Genomic DNA, 21,403 nt, shown 5'->3' on the forward strand with positions numbered 1-21,403 from the left:
TTAAAGTCCAAACTTTAACGCAATTTCTTCTCGCGCGGAAAGTTTCTCGCGCCGGTTTAAACGAAACGTTGGTGCTGCTATGATTTTACCTCGGACGTTAAACTTTTAAGTGTATAATATAATATACGTGTGATAACTTTTGCTTCTCTCGTTTTCTTTTCCCTGCTCCCCCTCCCCGTTGTAAACTCGAGGAAAAATTTGTCTTTAATAGCGGCGGGATCCTGCGTACTGTTCCTTGCAACCTGAAAGTTGAGTGAATAAATTTATCAGGGGGGGAGGGGGGAAGGGAAAGGATAGAATGGAATTGAGGCATCGTTGTTTGGAGAGAGAGAGAGAGAGAGAAAGAGGAGAAACGTTAAAATGATCGAGCTTTTGTATTACAACCTCTTTCTTCCCCGTTTTACGTGTTCTAGTTATCCTTGTGTAATTCTAATTTCGTTTATCTTTCGACATTTTCGACATTTCTTCTTCTCCTCCTCCTTTAAATTTTTTGCTATCGAATTTCTCTCTTTTCTTAATGTTTTCTCGTTGTCAAGAATTCTATCCCCTCTGGAATTCTACTCGCACTTCTACTCTCCTACCATGTGGATGTAGAAATTTTTCTAAGTTGCAATTTCATCGTGGCAAAGAGAAGCTCGAGAAGAGAAGTCTAAGAGAAGTTCTCCGGGATGATAAATTATTTTTCACCACTGATTGTGGATAGACACTGCCTACGAAGTGAAAACAACTCGAAAGAAATAATCGAACAATCGATAGAAATAACTTTGAACTTGTATAAATAATTATATATTATATAATGTTAAGGTAAGGCAAACTTTTTTACAAATCTATTTATATATAAAGAAACTAGAAACTCGCGATATCGATTTACCTAGTTATCCTAGGTAATATCCTTGTAATTGCTATCTTCGATAACAATATCAATACGTCAATTGTTGATTAATTTTACACGATCATTTTACATTATCCTCAACGATTATTTTAAATTTTATAAAGATAAACATACGATTAATCCCTCCACAGACGCGTTATCAAATAATTTCTACGCAAGGTATACACGAGTTATGCGATCGTTTCCATCAATATAATTCGTCTCGAAAAAAGAATTAAACACCGATCACATATTTTCCTACTAAAATTTAACAATCTGCAAAAAAATTGGATTGCTTTTAATTAAATCTCGCGAGGAAACGTTTAATTCGTATACATTAAAATATTTATCGGATAAAAGAAATTTGAACGAGGTCCCCAATTTTCAGATACTGTCGACACCGAAAATAGCGTTTCCCGGATGAGAGAGACGTGGTTCGAAAAGAAAGTTGCAAGCGTAATTGTCGGGAACGAAGAGGTTTATGGTCATGAAAATCACGTTTTTACGGTTTACCAGGTTTCGTGCTCTCGCTCAGTCGCGAGTGTAACAGTTGCTATTAAAATTCGTTATAAATTGTAGTCGAGGCCCTCGGGATTTTGTTGCCGAGAGAGTGCTGATTGCTTCGCGATAAAGACACTAATGGCGAAGCGACGACAAACATGTTGAGAGAGATGGCGAAAAATTAAATTTCTTAACGATATATTTCAAGCGGATGTAAAATATAAAAAAGGAATATAACGATATTCTTATTTCTTCGATCGAAAGTGAAACGAATCAGATGAAATTTATAAAATCTGTTTAATTATAATTATAATAGTCGTATCTCTTCAATGCCACGACAAATTTTTAATCTTTCTTCTTTTCGTTAAGATTTAATAATTGGCACGACAAAAAGGAGGGAAAGCATCGAGTTGAAACAATTAGATTTTCCAAGTTCCTCTTTGTCAACCGGTAATAAAGTAGTTAGAAAATCTCCGGAGTTTTGATTGAAGTAATTCGGGTAAATTGAATTCTTCCTTGTTTAAACGAGTCTTAAACGACAAGCAACAAGTTAATAAATAATTAATTGAAAGAAGCTACGAGAAATTAAATTTTTTTTTATCATTTTTTAATATTCGTATTATATTGCATATCAGAATTGTATCACTGACTAACCTCGCAACAACCCATTTATTCCTCGAATTTTAACGTCTTTCATTAATCAAAATCATGACGATACAAATTTTTTCCAAGAGGCTTTCACGCTTATTAATTTTTTTTATCGAATCTCACAAATCTTCTTGGCAAAATTAATATTCCATGTTATAATACGATAAAAATACGTACAAACTCGCTGCAGTTGCAAAAACCAATGAAACGAGTAATCACTCATACGATGCGATTTTCCACTCAACTCATTTTTTTCAACAAATCGTCAGAAATTCTGGAATCCCCTCAAAATGCAATAAACGAGGCTACTTACATCACTTTAATTGCTTATTTCTACAATATTCAGATATACTTTGAAACTTATTTATAGTTTCTTTTCACGTTTTCCCAAGAATTTTCTTACCTACTGTTAACTTTTACTCGTTGTGCTCGTTACAAGGATTCGCAATAATCTTTATGTGTAATTCTAACAAAAAAAAAAAAAAAAAAAATCAGCGGGTGAAAAGAGGCCGCCTCGTGGATTCTCCGGGCGACGGTTTCCGATGAAAGAGCCGTTGGCGGCGAGATAACCCGCCCTTTTTCCGCTCCGATAAATTACATTCGACGTGATGGTGTGCACACTCCGTCTCGCGAATAGAGGGGACAAAAGGGCCGCGACAATAACCCTTAAACAACACCTAACATCCCTTTCAGGCCGGCCTGACGAAAGCAGCCACGCTTTCCATTCATTCGATTACCCACCCTCTCCTCGCTTAAGTCGCTCTGCCTCTTCACGCCAGAGAACCAAGCCACGCGTGCGTTGGAAAACACCGGCCGCAACGAGGAGAAAACGATTCGACTTCGACCACTTTGCTTCGATTACGTTTGTTTGGCCTGCTCTTTCTTTTCTTCTTGATTTCCGTCCAAGGAGAGGATTTATCGTAGGATGGATCGTTCGATTCATCGACATCTTCTGTAAACTCTTTTATCTATATATTTATTGGAGTTTACGGATCTCCTATTTTTTTTTTTTTTTTTTTGCGTGTCCTAAAAATTCTGAGGAAATTTCTTAGAGTTTCTTCTTTCGATAATAATCGAACAGGATGGGATTAGAGTTTTGTTACTATTTTGTTTCGTAATAATTTAAATAAGATCTCCAAAAAGTTATAACGAAGAAACCAAGCTAATCCCGAAAATCCTGCGTTTTAGGGTTAAGAGGGTGCTCCACGCAAGGGGCTCGAAAAATTAAAAAATAATGCATCAAGCGAGAAATTATACGAGGGTGTAAGAAAGGGGTAACGAGAAGAACGGAATAGAGGACAGGATGCAACAGTGGAAGAACAGTGGGGAACAGTGGAGAACGGGGAAACAATAGGCAGAACGAATATAGAGAATAGAAAGAGAGAGAGAGAAAGAGAGAGAAGAGAAAGAGAGAGAAAGAGGGAGGAACGAGAGGAGAGCGAGAGAAAAGGGAGAAAAGGGTCGGTCGGAGGAAAGAGCAACGGGGAGAAGGAAAGAAGGAGAGGGGAGGGGAGAGGTGAACAGTGGAAAAGGGTTGGGAAAAGTCTGCATTTGCATTCCAAATAAACGTCGACGACGGACGCTAAATCGCTCTAATTAGTCGTCCCGCTATGAAAGTACTTTAAGCGGCGCTTGTTCGACATCCAGAGCGCGTTCTTAAAGCGGAAAAGCGAAGAAAAAGCCGCGGAAAGGAAAGTCGATTCGACCCCCCCCCCCGGAAGTTGGCTCTCGTGTCGTCAAAGTGACGCCATCAGGGATTCGATGAAACGCTGTACACGTTCTCCCCCTTTATTGTCACTTGTGGGTCACGATCCTCGTAAAATAAAACACGTACGTTTAACCAATGAATCCTTCGCACCTTGCATGAGATATTTCGCGCGTTTCTTTCCTTTTTTTTTTTTTTTCCATAGACTTTTTTTAACAATTTCTTACATTCACGTACGCAACAGCGATACAGCAGAAACTGTATCACGTACGCTTATTTAAATTGGATATTTTAATTATGTAAATAATGATATCTTATGGAGCTTAAATTTCGAAATCGTGCCTGAAAGATAAAAATCCACGCAAAAGAAAAAGAAAAGAACGTTTCTTCCTTGAAGCAATTCACACGCTTGATTACAAAACCATGATTGCTGAATGCAATCGATTTGAGACGGTCTGGAACAAATTTATTACAATATCCCTTCAAAATCTCGCCAATACTTCGATCGAAATTTATTTTACACGTGGAAAATAAAGGAAAAGAGAGACCGATTGGAAGACGATTCCTCCTCCACCCCTCCCTTTCCCAGGATTTAATCCCGGTGATAATAAATCGGCCGGCGAAAGAACGCGAGAGAACGCTTAAAGTGACGCGATCCAAGATGAATGCACCGCTGGAAATAAGATTGCACAGCCATCGATACGGGGCCAGAAATCGTCCCAGCGAGGGAAGAAGCGAGGGGGAACGGTCGGTGGGTGTTGGAGGCGGAGGACGAAACAATTTTTCCTCCTCTTGGCTTGGTCTGCAATGTCATTTATTATGTAGCCAACCGGGCAATTAAAGTTAACTCGGCCGTGCTTTCGCCCTCCTTCTCCCTTATACTCTCTTTCCTCCGTGTCTCTCCTCGAGCGCGACCTCCTCCTCCTCCTCCTCCTCTCGTCCCCGTCGTCATCATCGTCGTCGTCGTCGTCGTGTCGTGTTCTGGCCAACTTCTTCGCGGAATCCACCGAGAGCTAATTGTCTGGCGCCGTTCGATGCTCTCTCCTTCCCCCCTCCTTGCGCCGCCGTTACGAGCGCCGTTCGATAATTAGCGTCGCGCAATTTTCTCGGCGAGATCCCGCGCAAACGAATCGCGTTCGCCGATAAACTGCGAGTTGGTTGGTTAGAGGGTTGAGAGGGTTGAAGAGGAAGAGGGTTCTTGGGAATTCTCGAGAATCTTCTTCTCGAATCGCCGGAACTGTGACCGATACGGAAATCGTCGTCGAGATATTACGTCGTGGAATTCGAATTTAACGGTGTACTGAAATAAAATTCATTGCGATTCTGTTATTAACGTCGCGAAGCATACCTTCTCTCCTTTTTCTTTCTAATCGAATTATAGCAACGAGTTAAAGGAACACGTAATAATAATAATAATAATAATAATAATAATAATAATAATAATAATAATAATAACAACAACAATTCAATTACGACACGAACCAAGATAAAAGCGAGGAAAAGAACGCGACAAGTTTTAAAGATTCCGTCCCGATCAAGAGGTTCGATTATCCCATCTTGGTATGCCGATTAAAAACATTCCTCGCGTGATATTATTCCATTGAGAGAAGAAGAGCTCGCGTCGTAAATTCCTACCTTTCATCGAAGTGGAGGGAGAGAGAGAAAGAGAGAGAGAGAGAGAGAGAGAGAGAGAGAGAGAGAAGAAAATATCTATAATAAGATCTTGGTTGAAATCACTTCGTTGATCACGTTGACGCAGCGTATCAGCTTCGAGGTAAATAAAGTTATCAAAATAACGTCCGAGCATCAGCGAGAAAACGAAAATGAAATGGAATGGAATAAAAAGTAAAAAGTGGATCGCGGAGCGAGTGATGAGCGGAAGGGGAAGAAATTGAAAGAGTTAGGAAACAAACGTATGACACGACGTTGGTCGCCAAAATTTAATCCTCCCGTAAATATTCACTTTTCCCGGTTCCCGGATGATATTTATTAGATCTGCCTGTGGTGGAACTGGTGGACAAAGAGAAGGGCCTGGCCTGGGGTGACTAAGCGACAATATTGTGGCGCCTCGACGTTGGCAACACGCCACGCGCATCTATTATAAATCCGGCCTCGTAGCCCCGCCAAAGTATCCTAGACCTTCACCTTACGCTCTCTCCTCGCCACCGATTCTTCGACCCAGCCTTCGATCCATTGTCCGGATAAAACAACATTTTTGATGCCAGACCTGATCCGAATACCCTTCTTCTATCTTTTATTTTTCTTCGCCGATCCGTGTGAATCGCCTCCTCCTTGTTCGAGTTTTTTTTCTTTTCTTTTTTTTTTTTCACAAACATCTTCGAACGCGTGCCGAATCCGATCGAGCGGAGAAAATGATCGAAACGTAAACTTCGTGCATCAACATTTCTACGTCATTCTAAATACATATCGCGCTATTTGCTCTAGTAAAATCGTTCTCTATAAGAAAACGTTCTCAGCTCTTTGACGGGCAAAAGCCTATTCCTCTTGAGCGAATACTCTTCCCTTTTTGCCGATGATTCGCTCGTTGCGCATCTCCAATATGGAGAATACGCAGAATAAGATTCACGGAGAGAGAATTCGGAGAGAATTTCCATCGAGCATTCATTCCAAGATGATGATAACAATAATAATAATAATAATAATAATCTCATTTTGGAAATCGTTGGGAATACCGTTCACATTTAACCCAGTTTTTTTTCGTTTTCAACAATCGAAACGACGAATTCGCTCGAGAACTTAATTAATTACACGGCCGAGTTTAAACCCCACCCTCCCCCCTCTCCCCCATCCCCAACAACTAGGAAGAAAATTAATTTCGAATCGCGTCGCAAAAATTAATTCGGACGTATCTAGGTTAATCGCGTTTCCCTTTTCTCCACTCATAAAATAATAACGCAAAGTCATAACTTCCGTTGGAAATTTCTATCACCCACTCTCCCCTAAGGATAAGTCAAGCTTAAATCAAGTTTAAATCTGGGGGACCCTTTCGAATCGAGAATTAACGAATATTTGGTTTGGTCGTAGAATAATAACGATAGATAAACGATAGATAAATTTCCCTCTCCCGGTATATAATTAGTCGGATTATTCGTGTAACGAGACGAATAATTCGTAATCGTTCGATCGTAACGATTTGTATTCGCGGACGAAAAAAAGGATTCGATTCGATGGTCACGTCGATGGCCAAGATTCCCCCCATTCATCGGCCTCTCGCGGTTTAATAAACACATCGGTGTCGACCGGTTCGAGGAAGTTGAATGAACAGAAAAGGGTAGGGAGAAGAAGAAGAAGAAGAAGAAGAAGAAGAAGAAGAGGAAGAAGAAGAAGAAGGCTCTCTCGACACGGCTCGGGGCATGGAACGCGTTGTGAACGCGTGCGAGGAATCTTAAAATCGACCCGGCCGGGAGAGGGTTACAGGCCTCTCTCTTATGTTTGTCTCGTGTATCTCTCGAGGCGAAGGAAGTCGGTGAGTCCCGTGAAAACGATAAAAATAACTCGCCGAGTCGTGAAAATACTTCGATTCGCGGGAAGCGAGCGAGGGCCCGTCGTGTGCTTCGTGTGAGGTTTTTGCCATTCCTCGCTTCGAATGTATAATAAATCGTTGAAACGTATGTGGAAATTCGTAACGTCATACCGTTTTAAAAATAAAATTTCCTGGCGTCTCTTCTTCCCTCTTTTCTTTCTCTCTTTCTTTCTTTTTTTCTTCAACACGCTCGAAAGATTTTATGCCCCACGTGGCGCCTTTCCGCGTCGCTTTTCAGCCATCCAGAGGGATCAACTTCAATTTCTCTTTTTTCTCGAGAAAAAAAAAGTAAATCGACGAAAACTTCAACTTTTCAACGTTTCTGATGATAAAATAGATAAAATTTTATCGCGATTGAAACTGCAATTAACATACAGCCCGCTCGCAAAACGATCCCATTTTATTTACAAATAAATGAAAAATATCAAAAACTTGTCGTATTATAAACGTCGATCAAAGATGTGTGGACGAGTAATTACGAGAATCAAAAGAAAAGAAAAAAAGAGAAAAATTAACAATAGCGCAGTGGTTATTTACTGCACAACTCATGAAAAAAGGGGGGAAATTGTTAATATCACAAATATCTACACGAAAGCGAAATATGAAGCGAAATGTTCAACTTAGCAAAAAAAAAAAAAAAAGAGAAAAAAAATCCACGTATTTTTCATGAAAAATATCGCGTCCCGGTTTTTATCGCGAAAACAGAGGCCATCATATCGAGGAAAGTATATTCATTAGCCTCATTTGCGGGAGATCATTAAGCGAGCCGGCCCGTTTTATATCACGGTGAAATATTCCAGTTCTGCGCTCTCGGACAGATTGACAAAAATATTTCGCGGCTGGCAAATGCATCTCAGTCGGATACGAGCGACCACTTTTTTACACCCGTCCATCCCCTGCGCGTATGCGCAAACATGTATGTGTATTCCTGTTCGTTCTTCCGCGAAATTGTGCAGGCAGATGCTCTTAAAATGGCGGGATCCGTTTAGAGTACGAACGCGTTCCACACCTGAATGGAAGGGGAGGGGAAACGCGATCGAACGAACTCGATACACCATCAATCGCCGTCTTCGATATTTCTTCGCGAAATATCTGAGTAAAACGCGTTTCCATCCCTTCCATCGATTCGGGAAAGTGCATGTATGATTTTTCTCGGAATTTTCGATTATGTGTAATTATTGTTTTAAGTTTAACTTGCCTTATTTCGAAGAACATAAAATCCAATATTGCACTCTATGAAGGAATTATTTGACAATAAATTTGATAATTTTAATTGATACTTTCCATCTACTCGAATAAAAATTTTCAAATTGTAAATACGTGTTGTATGTAAATCTTAATTCTAATTTAATGAAATAAAATTTTTTAAACACTATATAACCTTATAGGTTATGTTCCTCCATTTTAAAATCGATATATCTATCTATCTATCTAAATATGACGCTGAAGGATTTAATATTTCGATAGTTTAAATTTACGACGGAACGACGTTAAATTTATTCGATTTAAGAAAACCGATGTTTCTTCATTCGTTGTTGTTTTATTTCATAGATATATATCATATATATATACATATACACGTATATATATCGACTCGGTGTGTTTCAACGAACGGCAAATTGTATACATTACACATACAATATTGATCAATGCGTTTGTTTATTACGAATCTAATTGGGCTTCGATCGAAATCATATTTACCGCGATATACGTTTAATAATTTGCCGTGGACCGTTTATAATAGTAATTCGGGCGAAGGGAAAGGCATACAGAACGAGAGAAGTTCGATTGTGAATAGAAAGATTGAATTTGTATTCGGTATATAGTATAGTATAGATGGATATATCTCGAAAAACATGTCGAGTTAAAAGCATTGAACACCGTAGTAAGGGATGGTTATTAGAATTTCATAAAAGAAAAATCGATAGACGGGATCATCGTGTTCCAAAGAGGGTATAATTCGATTCTATATTATAGATGTGATATTATTCATCACGAAAGAAGAAGAAGAATTATTTTTTCGTACGTGAGATTCACAATTAGATGATTAAAAAAAAAAAAAAAAGAACGAAAAATAAGAGCACAGGAAAACGAACAAAAACGAGGATTAAATTGAAGAATGATCTTAAAGAAGAGAGAACACGCATAAAAATTTTATCCGCTTTAAATCATACGATTTATCCTTTCTCACCCTTTTCCACTATCGAAGACGTTTATTTTTATGAATTTTTGTTCGTACTCCCAGGATGCAATAAAACGAAATACCAATACATTCATTTTGCCCCCGTTTTTTATTTATCGCCCTATCGAGTAATCGAAAATCATGATATTTCTCTATTGAGCCCGAAATGAAAACGATGAAAGTATTCAGGGGATGTCTATCTTTAATTGGATTTACTGTTCGACGGGGCGGGGAAGCCGCGGAATAAGATTCTCCGGATAAAGGGAAGTAAATCGATTAACGAATGCCAAAAATTAGCTGCGCAAACAGCGGGGACGAAGATTTTCTTTGCTGCCGCGTTCGATATTCGTCTCACACTTGCAAGAGAATTCGGCCCAGGGGTCATGAATGATTCAATTCATCAAATCTAGCTCGATCGAATCAATCGAATTTTACGCCACGGTTTTATTCGTAAAATATAATATCGTGGTACAAGGCGATAATATATTCGTGGCGCACGTTTGGAGAATCAATTACCAAATCAAAAATTGGTACACAAAAAGATGAACGATCGAAGGCTCGTTTATTGAATTATAAACAATTTAAATTCGCATCTCCGAGGATATTAATATCCTCCAATATGGAACGAATAATAGGACATTTAAATACAAAGAAATATAATAAGCATCTGTTAAAAAGGAGCGAGAAGTAAACGAGTGAATTTACGACGATATTTAAGATAAGAGTTTAATTCGAGCAGGAAAATAATAACGGATTATTAAATAAAAAATAACGGATGATTGTGAAGTTAATCGGCAAGAGCACAAGTGTGAAGGGGGTGAAATCTAAGATTGAAAGACGCAAGGATGCTCAAAGACGCGATGATGAACACGTTGGCGTAATCGTGAGCCTGTAGAATACCTGGCGCAATATCAGCGTTATGAGGATCGTTTTCTCCTTTAATGTCTGACGCTGACGCCAGTCCGGCGACGCCAAGCTGACGATCTTAATATCGCCCCATGGATGCAATAAATGCGTATTAACATTTATTATATCCCCGATACGCAGTCGAAATACTTTTATCCCGACCGTAATTCCCCGTCATTATCCGTACTTATTAATGGAATCTTATCAATGCGCGTAATTCGATATTACGTAAATTCACGCGTTCCACCATTTTATATTTTTTATTCCTGAATTCGAAATTCGCGGAGAATTTACCCCCTTTTTCCGTTCCGAAAGCTAAAAATAACGCAAGATCAACGACGAGTAATCGATTAATTTTCCTAACTTTGATATATCGATAAAGGGATCGTGGATTTTTACGAAAGTTCATATTCTTATACGACGTAACGCATTAAGAAAACTAAAACTTGAAATTGAAACGTTTGCTTCACTCTTTAAATAAATAACGTGATACATTTACGTACGAATATTTTGTCTTCTTGCATATACTATATAATGCACAAATTTTATATTTTCCATAAAATTATTGCTTCGATTTAACGCGTATCAATTATCTCAATCTTCAATTTTCCCCTATAAAAAAAAAAAAAAAAAAGGAAAAACACTCTTTACTTCACCCATCCCATTATCATCTTTCCATCCGTTATGCACGATAACCTAAGTTGACACGTGGAAACAAAACTTGGACTTCCTTCTTCGTTGGAAGAAGAAACGTTTGGTTCCTCGTTCCTTGTCGGCTCCTTGAATGGTCGTCCCCCTCCTTCCTCGTGTACCATCGTTGTATCACGTCCCCTTAATCTAGATCCTATCCCTTATCTCGAATCAGTCATCTGGACTTAGTCGCGGCCGACTGCCACGAGCGGCGCAACGCGAACACGGGAATCGGATTAACAGTCGGCGAGACGGTAAGAGCAATTTCCGTGATTGTATCTCTCCAACACGAGGAGGGGGGAGGGAAGAAGGGGTACTGATACGCCCCCGCACAGTGGCTTGTTTCCCCAACGACGACGCCATGTGCCGTGGTGTTAATTACGCCCGATTGTCTGTTAAACCGACTCGTCCCCGTCCGATTAAGTGCACGGAACTTAACGTTCCGCGGCTTTCGAATAATTAATTCATTCGTCCCTGCTCGTCGACTTACGATTGCTTATCGGGTTAAAGCGGTTGTTGGACGCGTGTAGTCACACGCGTTTGGATTGGACACCGATCTCACGTTTAAAGTACCATTTTTGTAAATATACCATTTCAACTTGGTTAAAAGGAAAATTCTTCTTTGAGATAGAATAATTTTGTTGGGAAATTCGACCAAATATCTCGAGCCTTATTTTTCGAAAAGAAAAAGCCTTCTTTCTCGCGAAGAGAAATTTGTATGCGACAATTTATCAAAATAAAATGATCTTAATTACTTTATATTATTTACTCATCACATTACTTCGACGGTTATCATTTCCCCTAATCACACGTGCACGCACACGTTCACTTACGTATACCGTAATTCTAATTGCATCGTGTACAATACACCCAGTACACGCACAGTATAATCCATTTCAAAGGAGCAAGCATAGTTCCTGACTTCTAGTTACGCACATCTGCACGTGTATCTCCCCTCTCTCAGAACAAGGGTAACTCAAGATCGAAGCTTTGACAACCCTCTCTCCCTTCTCATTGTTCGACCATCTGCCCCTAAATCTCTCCGCTACACCGTATCCGCGATTAATCCGAGTAGTCTCTAACCTGGCATCCACCTATTTCCATCGGACGGATCAAATTTCTATTCAAAACAGAATCGTTTCCCGTCCCGTGTCGAAGGATCCTCGAACGCGGATATACGCGCGCACCTCAATCGCGCTCGAATATCTCTTCCCCCCAATATCCCCGCGTTGGCGCAATCGGATGTCTGTGCACGGCGAAATTACCTAATTGTACGCGTCATAGTAGGGGAGGGGATGAGGGGCGTCTTAGAGGATAGCAACACCCGGAGGGAATCGGATTAGCCGAGAGGGGGGGGAAACGGTAAGTGCAATTTCCGCGATAGTATCTTCTCAGCCAAGGGAGGCAAACATCGATACGGCCGGTTTCGAAACGATGACGACACGACGACCGGTGTTAATTACGACCAATTGTCCACGACATCTTACTCGACATCGAACTACGAGTCGAGGAGAGGCAAGTTGGAGAAGGTTGTGACAAGTCGGTAGGGGGTTATGCGTAAATTATCAACGCTTGTGCCCCACGCAGTGATTGAAACTGGGTCGGGAGATCGAATCGAATTTGTTTGAATTTGGGTAGCTTTCTTTGGGTTGCGACTTCGAAAGTTTCTCGACTCGCTATCTTTCTCACGTATTAGTTTTACTTTACTGGAATCGTCGGGGAAAGTTTATGGAAAATTCGAAAATGTTAATGAATACGAAAATTGACCGAGGAGGAAGAGTTGTGTCGAGGAAAGGATATAAAACGGCCGTTTCTAAACGGACGAAAAGTTAAAAACGGAGGAAACAATGGCGCAAATTCAGCGAAGAGAAGGAATACAGATTCGACTTCTAATAATAAATAATTCCGTAACTTCCAGCTTCCGCCGTTTATAAATTTCCAAGCAATTTCGTGTACACTCGCGCGTATGTGTCGCACGCGAGCTTTCTTACTTTCGCGGCGCCCCTTTTGAAGAAAAGGGAGAAACGGGTGAAAAGGGTCAAGATGGATGTGGAACAGCGCGCGTAAGAGGAAAGAAAACGTACACTCGCCGCGAACGGAAAACGGCGAGGAATATAAAAAAGAAATCTCGCGAGATGGCGGAGGGACGCGGCCGTTGTTGGCCGTTGTGCGCCTTTTACGGTGTTTTCAACGTGGGCGGGAGGAGTTAATTACTTGGACGTGGTGTGCGTGCGTGCGTGCGTGTGTGTGTGTGTGCAAGAGAATGCATGTGATCATTACGAAACGTAATTAAAATCTTCGTGTCGTACGGCAAATTAATTTCACGGGTAACGGGTTCCCTGTCGGTGGTGCGGCGGCGGCCTCCGCTCGGCCGGAAAGTTCCACAGCTTGCGCGGCGTCGATTAATCGTTAATCCATTTTTGCAGAATTGTGAAATAACGTGGAAAATTGGTAACGAGCTCGATCTATCTTCGATGAGAGTAAGATGAAGGAGGGAGAGGGAGAGGAGCAATCGATCGAGCAATTCGAGTTATTGAAAAAGCTTCGTTCCTTTGATTGGGGGGGAGGGGAAATTTGTTCTTCTTCCTTCGGCTATTTCCTTCGATAAACTGTATGATGTAAATCTGGATTTCTCGTTTCATCCCCGATGAGACGAGGGAATTAATCGACGATCGAATATTTTCAACCGCGGCGGACGGGGTAAGGTGAGGGATCGATGCGTTTTATTTCTCCGTTTCATTTCGTTACTTCTTTCTTCTACGATTCAGCTAAGTTTCAAACGATATTGATTTATCGCGGTTTATTTGCAATTCAAAGATATCTCGTACCTTATTTGTTTTAATTTCAAGCGCTATTAGTTAACGCCGTTATCTACGTTACGGTACGAGTCGAATGACGAAATGTTGGAAATATATGTCGAAACGATAAGACGATTCTCGTTACACTACTCTCGAACGCACGCGGAACGCAAAAATGCACCGAGACGATAAATCTCCTATCTCGTCCCGTGATTTATAAAGCGTTTACCGCTTCTGGATTAATTATACGGAACATTCTTTTTTTCCCCTAGCTTGTCGCATTATTCCATCTTTCCAATTTAAAATAAAAGACAGGCATATATTATCAACGACGTGCCAGGAAGATAAGAGACGCGCAACAAGCTGCACGGCCAGGAAAACGACTTCAATTCAAAATAAAATTTGGCAAAATCTCTCCACGAGATTAATCAAACGTATCGCGAACGAAACGGAGGGAGAAAATGGTGGAAAAACGAGGAGAAGAAATTATTTTTATTACACATGGTCGCGCCGCATGACAATTGACGGCGTTATGCAGCGCCGTTTAATCAAAGATTCGGCCCAAATGAGTTTCCCCTCGTAATTTCACTCTCGATCGTTTTATTCGATTCGCGCAAAGGGCGTCGACCCGCTCCCTTTCCCTCCCATCTCTGCACCGAATCGAAAATCCGAACCGAGCCGCCAAAAGTGAAAATCATTTTTTTCTTTCTCCCCCCCTCCCCCCCTCCCCTTTCCCATTCTCTCGAAGAAACATGATTATCGTTGGACGGCGTATAAACAACGGCGACAAAAACTCGCGAAAATGAAAAACCGTAATTGCTGTTATATTAATTTGCACGGTGCATGCCGCTACTCGAAACTTTTTCCCCTCTTTTCTTTTTTTCTCTCTTTCTTCTTCTTCTCTCTCTCTCTCTCTCTCTCTCTCTCTCTCTCTCTCCCCTCCCCCTTTTCTTTTTATGCCAAACACAGAGAGTCGGAAACGAGTCGAGCGCCTCGGCGCAAAGCTCGCGACCCTGCTATTTACCTCGTCGAGGAATTCAGCCCGGCAAAAATGTGTGTTTCTCACGCGCGCGCGCGCGCGTGTGTCGTGGCTGTGGTGTACGTACGTGTAGGACTTCATAAAAGTCCAACTTGAACACGGTGTACACGGCGAAAAAGGGCAACGGGTCTGGGTTAGGTACGTGTAACTTTGACAAAGCGACGTGCATGTCTAAACTGGCCCCGATTCATCAAACTTTCCCTTCTCTCTCCCCTGCCCGAGTCCCGCTTAACTTTTTCTGCCTTCCTACTTCCCCCACGGGGGAAAAATTAGGCTAACCTTTATCGTGCCGGCAAAAAATTCGTCCGGGATAAAAATCTGTTGCTGTTCAAGGTAGCCGTGTTTACGTGTACACTTTACTACGATCCCGGGCTAAAGAAATTGAAAAAAAAGGTAGGAAAATGAGCGCGTATCGGAATATATTTCCTCTACAATATTTTTAGAAACGTTGAAAAACGTTGTGTCACGACTTGGCCAATTTTGAATATATCGCACGATACCATGCGAAAAAAAAGAAGACATCCAATTTCAATGGATTACTCCTCGATCGCGATCTCGAGTTCCAAGTTCCAAGCCACCCGGAAAGGGAGAAACTCGTGGAAAACATTGGGCGGAAAAGCGGTTGGGAAAACCGAGGTTGGAAAATCAACACGGGTTAATGGAAAAGGAATATTCGATCCGCGAGCACGGTAAAACCACCGCGATTTGCGCGACTTTTGTCCGCGTTTTACACTCCAACACGTTCCCCCTCGGCGTAACACAGACCCGCCACGGGATTGCGGCGCGCTTAATGGGCCTTTAACCCCTCTGCTCTCTCGCTCCACCGAGACTTCCGCTACAATTTTCCCATTGAGGAGAAAAGACGTTGCCCCATTAAAATTCCCCCCTCACATCCGGGTCCGGGTCCAGCACCAACCGATGCCTCTCTCGCCGCCTCTTGTTTTCTCCTCCGCTTCCCCTTGGATGAGCGCGATGAATGGAGGGCGTCTTAAATCGGAATTCGCGCTTCCCTTGTCGCTCTCGCCTTTTGTTCCGAGTCGAGCAAATTTTGGCACCAAGTTTTTATTCCGGCGAAACATTTTTTTTTATTTAATTGTTTCTCGGGGAATTAATTTCCGTCGAGGGATAATAATTTTGCAATTTTACCAGTGTTCCAGGTGGCCTGCGTTACGTTAAATATCGTGGAAATAAAAAGATATATGAAGAAATGTGGTAATTCTATTGACACAAATCGATGCAAAGGTTGGTAGAAAGGTTGATTGAAATAAGAGCGACGATTCGTGCTCTATTTTTAATGAATTTCACGGGTTCGTTATTGATGTTACATAAGTACAGGTTGAGATCTAATTTTTGAGAACATCATATACGCGGTTGTAATTATCTCCTTTAACGTTTGTATAAAATATATACTTTGTCGAATATAATATTTGTCTCGATTTAAAATTTTAACGAATACACCTTCATACATCGTTTCACCAATTATCGTAAAGAGTCCAAGTTTTAAAGTTTTTAAAGAATGTCAAGTCCCGATCGATCCTCCGACCCAAGATTAATCGTTTTCGAAAAAGTATTATTCGCGCGCTCTGACGAAAAGAAAAAATTCATACGACTTTAAAAATAATATTAAATTGCGTATTTATCGCGAAATCCGGGAACGTATTTCGCATACGTTTTCGAATATATCGCTGGTGTTACGCGATTCGCGAAACGATTGTTGCGAAAATATTGCGAAAAGGAAATTGAAAAAGTACGTGGAAATAAATATTTAGAACGCGACAACGCTCGTGCTCCACTTCGCGCCTATAAAAATATGCTCGCCAGCATTTTTGCGGTATAAATCTGGAACAAACTGCTTCGCTCTCTCGTGTAACACTAGTTGGAAGGACTTTTGAAATCGGAGACTCCTAACACGATTGTCCATCCGTGTACCGCTTAACCACCGTGTAACCACCGCCGCTTTAGAAAGAATGCGTATGATATAAGAACGCGCCACGATAATTAACTATTCCAACGAGTGGAGATCCAGATTGGAACCATATAATTTAAACGAGATATTATTATTTACATTATCCACCATCTTTCAATCTCTTTTTCTTTTTTCGAAGAAAAAAATTTCAGAAATATTCCTCCTCCTCCTCCTGCTTCATTTTTTTCCACGCAAAAACGAACGGTAACGCTAACAGGAACCACCTACTGCGCACTCTTCGATAACCACAAACCGCACGCGTTCTCATTTATCGTCCAAGAATAACAATTTTACCATCGTGGAGTACGCGCCGTCCACGGTCAAAGATATAACTTGATATATAAAAGAATTCATCGATCCCCAAAATAACCGAGAGAACGTCAATGCCTGAAATACTTCAAGAGTTTAGAATCTCTGGCCAAACGTTACTTCTATTCCAATTAAGTCGAGCAACTACTCCATCAACTATTCCAATATATTTTAAAAACGATGCACGTCATTGACATTGTTCGAGAACTTATCAAAAATTGAAGGAAAGGTGGATTCCCAAAAACAGATATTGATTTTTGCGACGAAAAGGAGAGTCATCGATCGTTAAATGATAAATGCAATCGCGAATCGATTCTCACCTTTGGTGGAGAAATCGAGAGAAAACGCAACTGAGAAATGTCTCCTCCAACAGAATACACGTTAAATTCGACCAAATCTCGCGTGATCGATCCTACGATACAACAATTGCTGTCCGTCACGTTTCGCACGGTGGATCTAAGTCGAGACCCGTGCGACTAATCCTCGAACGATGACAGACGCGACCGCGAATTAAGCGCAATGCGGCACGGGTGTTTACGAGCGCGACAACCGTCGATGCGCGTATTTCACGCTTACCAAAGCGTTCTAACAGGTTTCAAAGCTTGAACCCGCCTCGCCGCGGGGTCGTTGCACTTGCGTCGCGCCTCGACAATGCTGATATTTTGCTGGATAAGGGGGAGGGGGAGGGGGGAGGGAGGAGGGAAGGGAGGAAGAAAGTATTCGCAATATTTTAGCACTTAACCAGAGCCACGGAGATTCCGCGACTCCGACTGGCAATAAAACGCGTAACATTTCGCCGAGAATATTGAAACATTCTCCATTTTACCTCCATTCTCTAAGGGAGTAATAATAAAAATAGTAAGCGGACGGGGGATCAGCGTGGAAACGCAAGCGGAACGGTTTCGCGGTTTCTCGCCTAACGAGCTTTATACGACACGCGAACAGGATCCGTTTCACGGCATCTCCTCGATTTCTCGATCCCTCTTTTGAAAGATTTTTAACGGGGAACAGGGTGGCCATGGGTCGAATCGTTCGATATTTATTTCTTTCGAATTATTAAGCGGAATTGTTGTTTTTTTTTTTTTTTTTTTTTTTTTCCCCCACTCGTCGAGAATCGATTCGAGAACAAGGGAATAGGGCACGAAGAGGAATTCATAGGGCATAGAGATAGCAAAGACGGATTGTATAAAATGTTATAATAAGATCAGGCGGGATTAATAATGAGAAAAAATTTCCGTGCACTTTAAATTCCTGCTTCTTTGCTTTCCATACTTTTGCATTCGCGATTAATGAACGAGAAGAGGCTTAATTAAACATTTTGCGGATAAATGTCTGTGAAACAATAAGTCGTCGTCGCCGGACTTGCGAGTTTTGTTTTTTTCGAGATCACTTTTCGAGAACGAACAAAAAAAAAAGAAAAAAATAAATAATTTCTTTCGATATTTCAATCGGAAACCCGATTAAAGAAGAGCTGTGTTGAACGGTGGAAAATTTCGAGACAAATTCGCTCGCTTGGAACAAACAAAACGAGTTGACGAACGTTAGACCTTTCGACTTTTTCGACAAACGCTCGATTTTCCCTTCGAACGAGCGCCATTTTCCACGAATTATGTTAACGTCGACGATGCTCTCGCAACAATGGCCGCGAGGCATTTAATCCCGGCAATTTCGAGGACTTGGAGGGCTCGTCTCTCCTCGCTTCCGTGTGTTTCAGCGCGGAATTGTTGGACCGAGGGGTTGAACAAAAAGGGCGCGAGGGCGCAGGAGGATCGAACGATCCATTGCGACCGGGATAAATTATTCATTGTTTACGAGCGAGTGCTCGAAAAGGTAAATGCATCGACAGTAATCGCGACTCTTCCTTTCTCCCTCCCTCTTTCCCTCCCTCTCTCTCTCTCTCTCTCTCTCTCTCTCTCTCTCTCTCTCTCTCGTTTCGGATCATTAAAATAGCGAAGAGAACAATTACGATTCGGACCAACCCTCTCCCTCCGCGTCTCTTCCATTTCGAGTCGTCTCGCAGCTGTTGCTATCCTGTGAATAACGTCTGAATTTTGTTGCTGGCCTCGTGACTCCCCGGCCTCTTTTTCAACCGTGCTCGACCGAGGAGAGCCCGATTAATTCACGCCCGATTTCACGCACAGTTTCAACGAATCTGAAGTGAAAATTCATCTCTTGCTCTCGTGTTAAAAGTGGTTCAATGTAAAATTTTCGTACCTTTTGTTGAGCGAGGAGGAAAGAGATCGCACGATGAGGTGGCCAATTCCTCGTGGTAAGAATTATATATATGTCGTTCATTGGATATGTTTTTTTTACCATCGTACCATTTCGTTCCAACTCATCGATCAAAGCCGAGATATTCGAATGATTTGTTTTATTACATTGTCTCGCTCTCTAATTATAAAAAAAAAAAACGTTACTTTAGAAGAATACTTTACAATAAATCGTACACCGTAATGAATTGCAATAAAGAGATATTAAAAAAAAAAAAAAAAAAAAAAAAAAGAGTCACGTATAATTCATGACTGGCCAGCCTGTGAATACATAATTTAATCGAATTAGAGTATCGAGCTCGAATAATGGCTCGTGTGAAACGTTCATAAATTACTACCTATCAATTGGCACTTTCGTAACGGAACCAGTTCCACAGCGCAGCAGTTGCGCTCTATTTACTCCAAAAAGTAGGGACATTCCCGTAACTCTACACAGAAAATACCTATAATATTACCACCACCAAATTTTCTCCATCGTTCACGAGCTCTATCTTCAAAACGCTTGCACACACGAGGGGACATAAACGCGTGTCTCTGCAACGAAAAAGAGATCCTCTTAAAGATCCGCTTTTCCTCCACTTTAATCCAAACTTATTTCGCGTGTAACTCGTTTAAAGGTCCTCGAGATGGGGAGAAAAAAATTTCACGATATCAAAGCAAGCCCCCCCCCCTCCCCTTCCCTTCTGTACGATCGATTTTCGCAGAACACGGCTCGCTCGAGAGCCGGACCAAAGGTACGCGTATACCTCGAACGAACACGAGGGACGAGAAAATCCATCGTCTAATTACCGCGGAGGTCCTCGTTATTCTGATTACAAGACCAGATCGTCTGTCCACCAACGTAACATCCCGTAACATCGTGTATCAGGGTTTTAAAAAGGGACCGCCTAGAGAGAGATAAATTTGAGATGAAACTCACCGATCGTTAAGAACGGAACATCGTCGTGGAAAGGTGTGCATCACGCGTATTCTTATTATTCCAATTAAATTCTAACGGGAGGGAAGGTGTCCCCAAATCGTAGAAGAAACGTCTTTCGCCACGGTTCCTTTCGCGATTAATCGAACAATTTGTTGCACCCGATAACACGTTCGTGTAAAAAAGACGTGTGTGCCACGCGCGATAATTTACGCGCTCCCCTCCCGATATGGATGAGTTGTGGCGATCGAACATCGGCTAACCTCTTTGGCTACGGGGATGATTTAGGCGGTGGTACTACACTTTAATATTCCCTCGTGTAAAACGATCGCCTGCCTTCCCTTTTGTGCACCTTCCTCCTCCTGGATTTATTTTCATCTGTTGATCTTCGCGTCTCAATCTTTCGGGCGAGGACGATTATCTTTTGATCGCTTTTATTCCGAATGGAAGATTTTTCGATCGATGTGGAATATATATATATATATATCAGCAGAGTAGATTCTTATTATTATTTTCCTTAAGAAATTTCCAACGCTATCTTTTAATTTTCTACACTTCTTCCATTCGAAGTTTGATCCAATTTTTATTATTCTATATAAGAAATAAAATCTTCCGCTTGCAAAGGGTTTCTTGTCGAAAAATCAAACTCTGCACTTTCGAAAGGGAGAATTTACTTTTTCTGTTATTAATGGAAGCATATTTTTTGTGAACAAATTTTTCTAACAGAATACGTACATGGACAATATCATCGCAAATGATAGCGAGCATTTGGAGCAATATGTCGGTACATCGAAGAAAATTCGCTGTTTGTGCGCGCTCGTCGGTGGAAACAAATGACTGTGTATATTCTACGGATCGACGACGAATGCTCGCGAATCCGTTTTTTGCTCGCTACTTGTCCAATATTTCAACATGTAAATGTTCGCAAATATTCGTCTACATTCTTTTTGTAAACGAGAATCGAAACCCAGAGAATAATTGACATCCATGTATCCACCAATCCTTTATCTTGATATCTTGAAACAAATTTTCATCGCTTATCCAACAATATTTCCCTT

The 21,403-nt window shown here is 41.2% G+C and overlaps 1 protein-coding gene across 8 annotated transcripts in view; it reads right to left on the reverse strand.

The window, feature by feature from the left end:
* LOC100868461 (dystrophin) overlaps nucleotides 1-21,403 on the reverse strand; it is a 410,667-nt gene that overhangs the window by 7,774 nt on the left and 381,490 nt on the right. The gene's annotated exons all lie outside the window — the stretch shown is intronic.

The sequence above is a fragment of the Apis florea genome, unplaced genomic scaffold (assembly GCF_048593485.1).
Source record: "Apis florea isolate Af1SG1 unplaced genomic scaffold, ASM4859348v1 contig_3367_pilon, whole genome shotgun sequence".
NCBI classification, from domain to species: domain Eukaryota; kingdom Metazoa; phylum Arthropoda; class Insecta; order Hymenoptera; family Apidae; genus Apis; species Apis florea.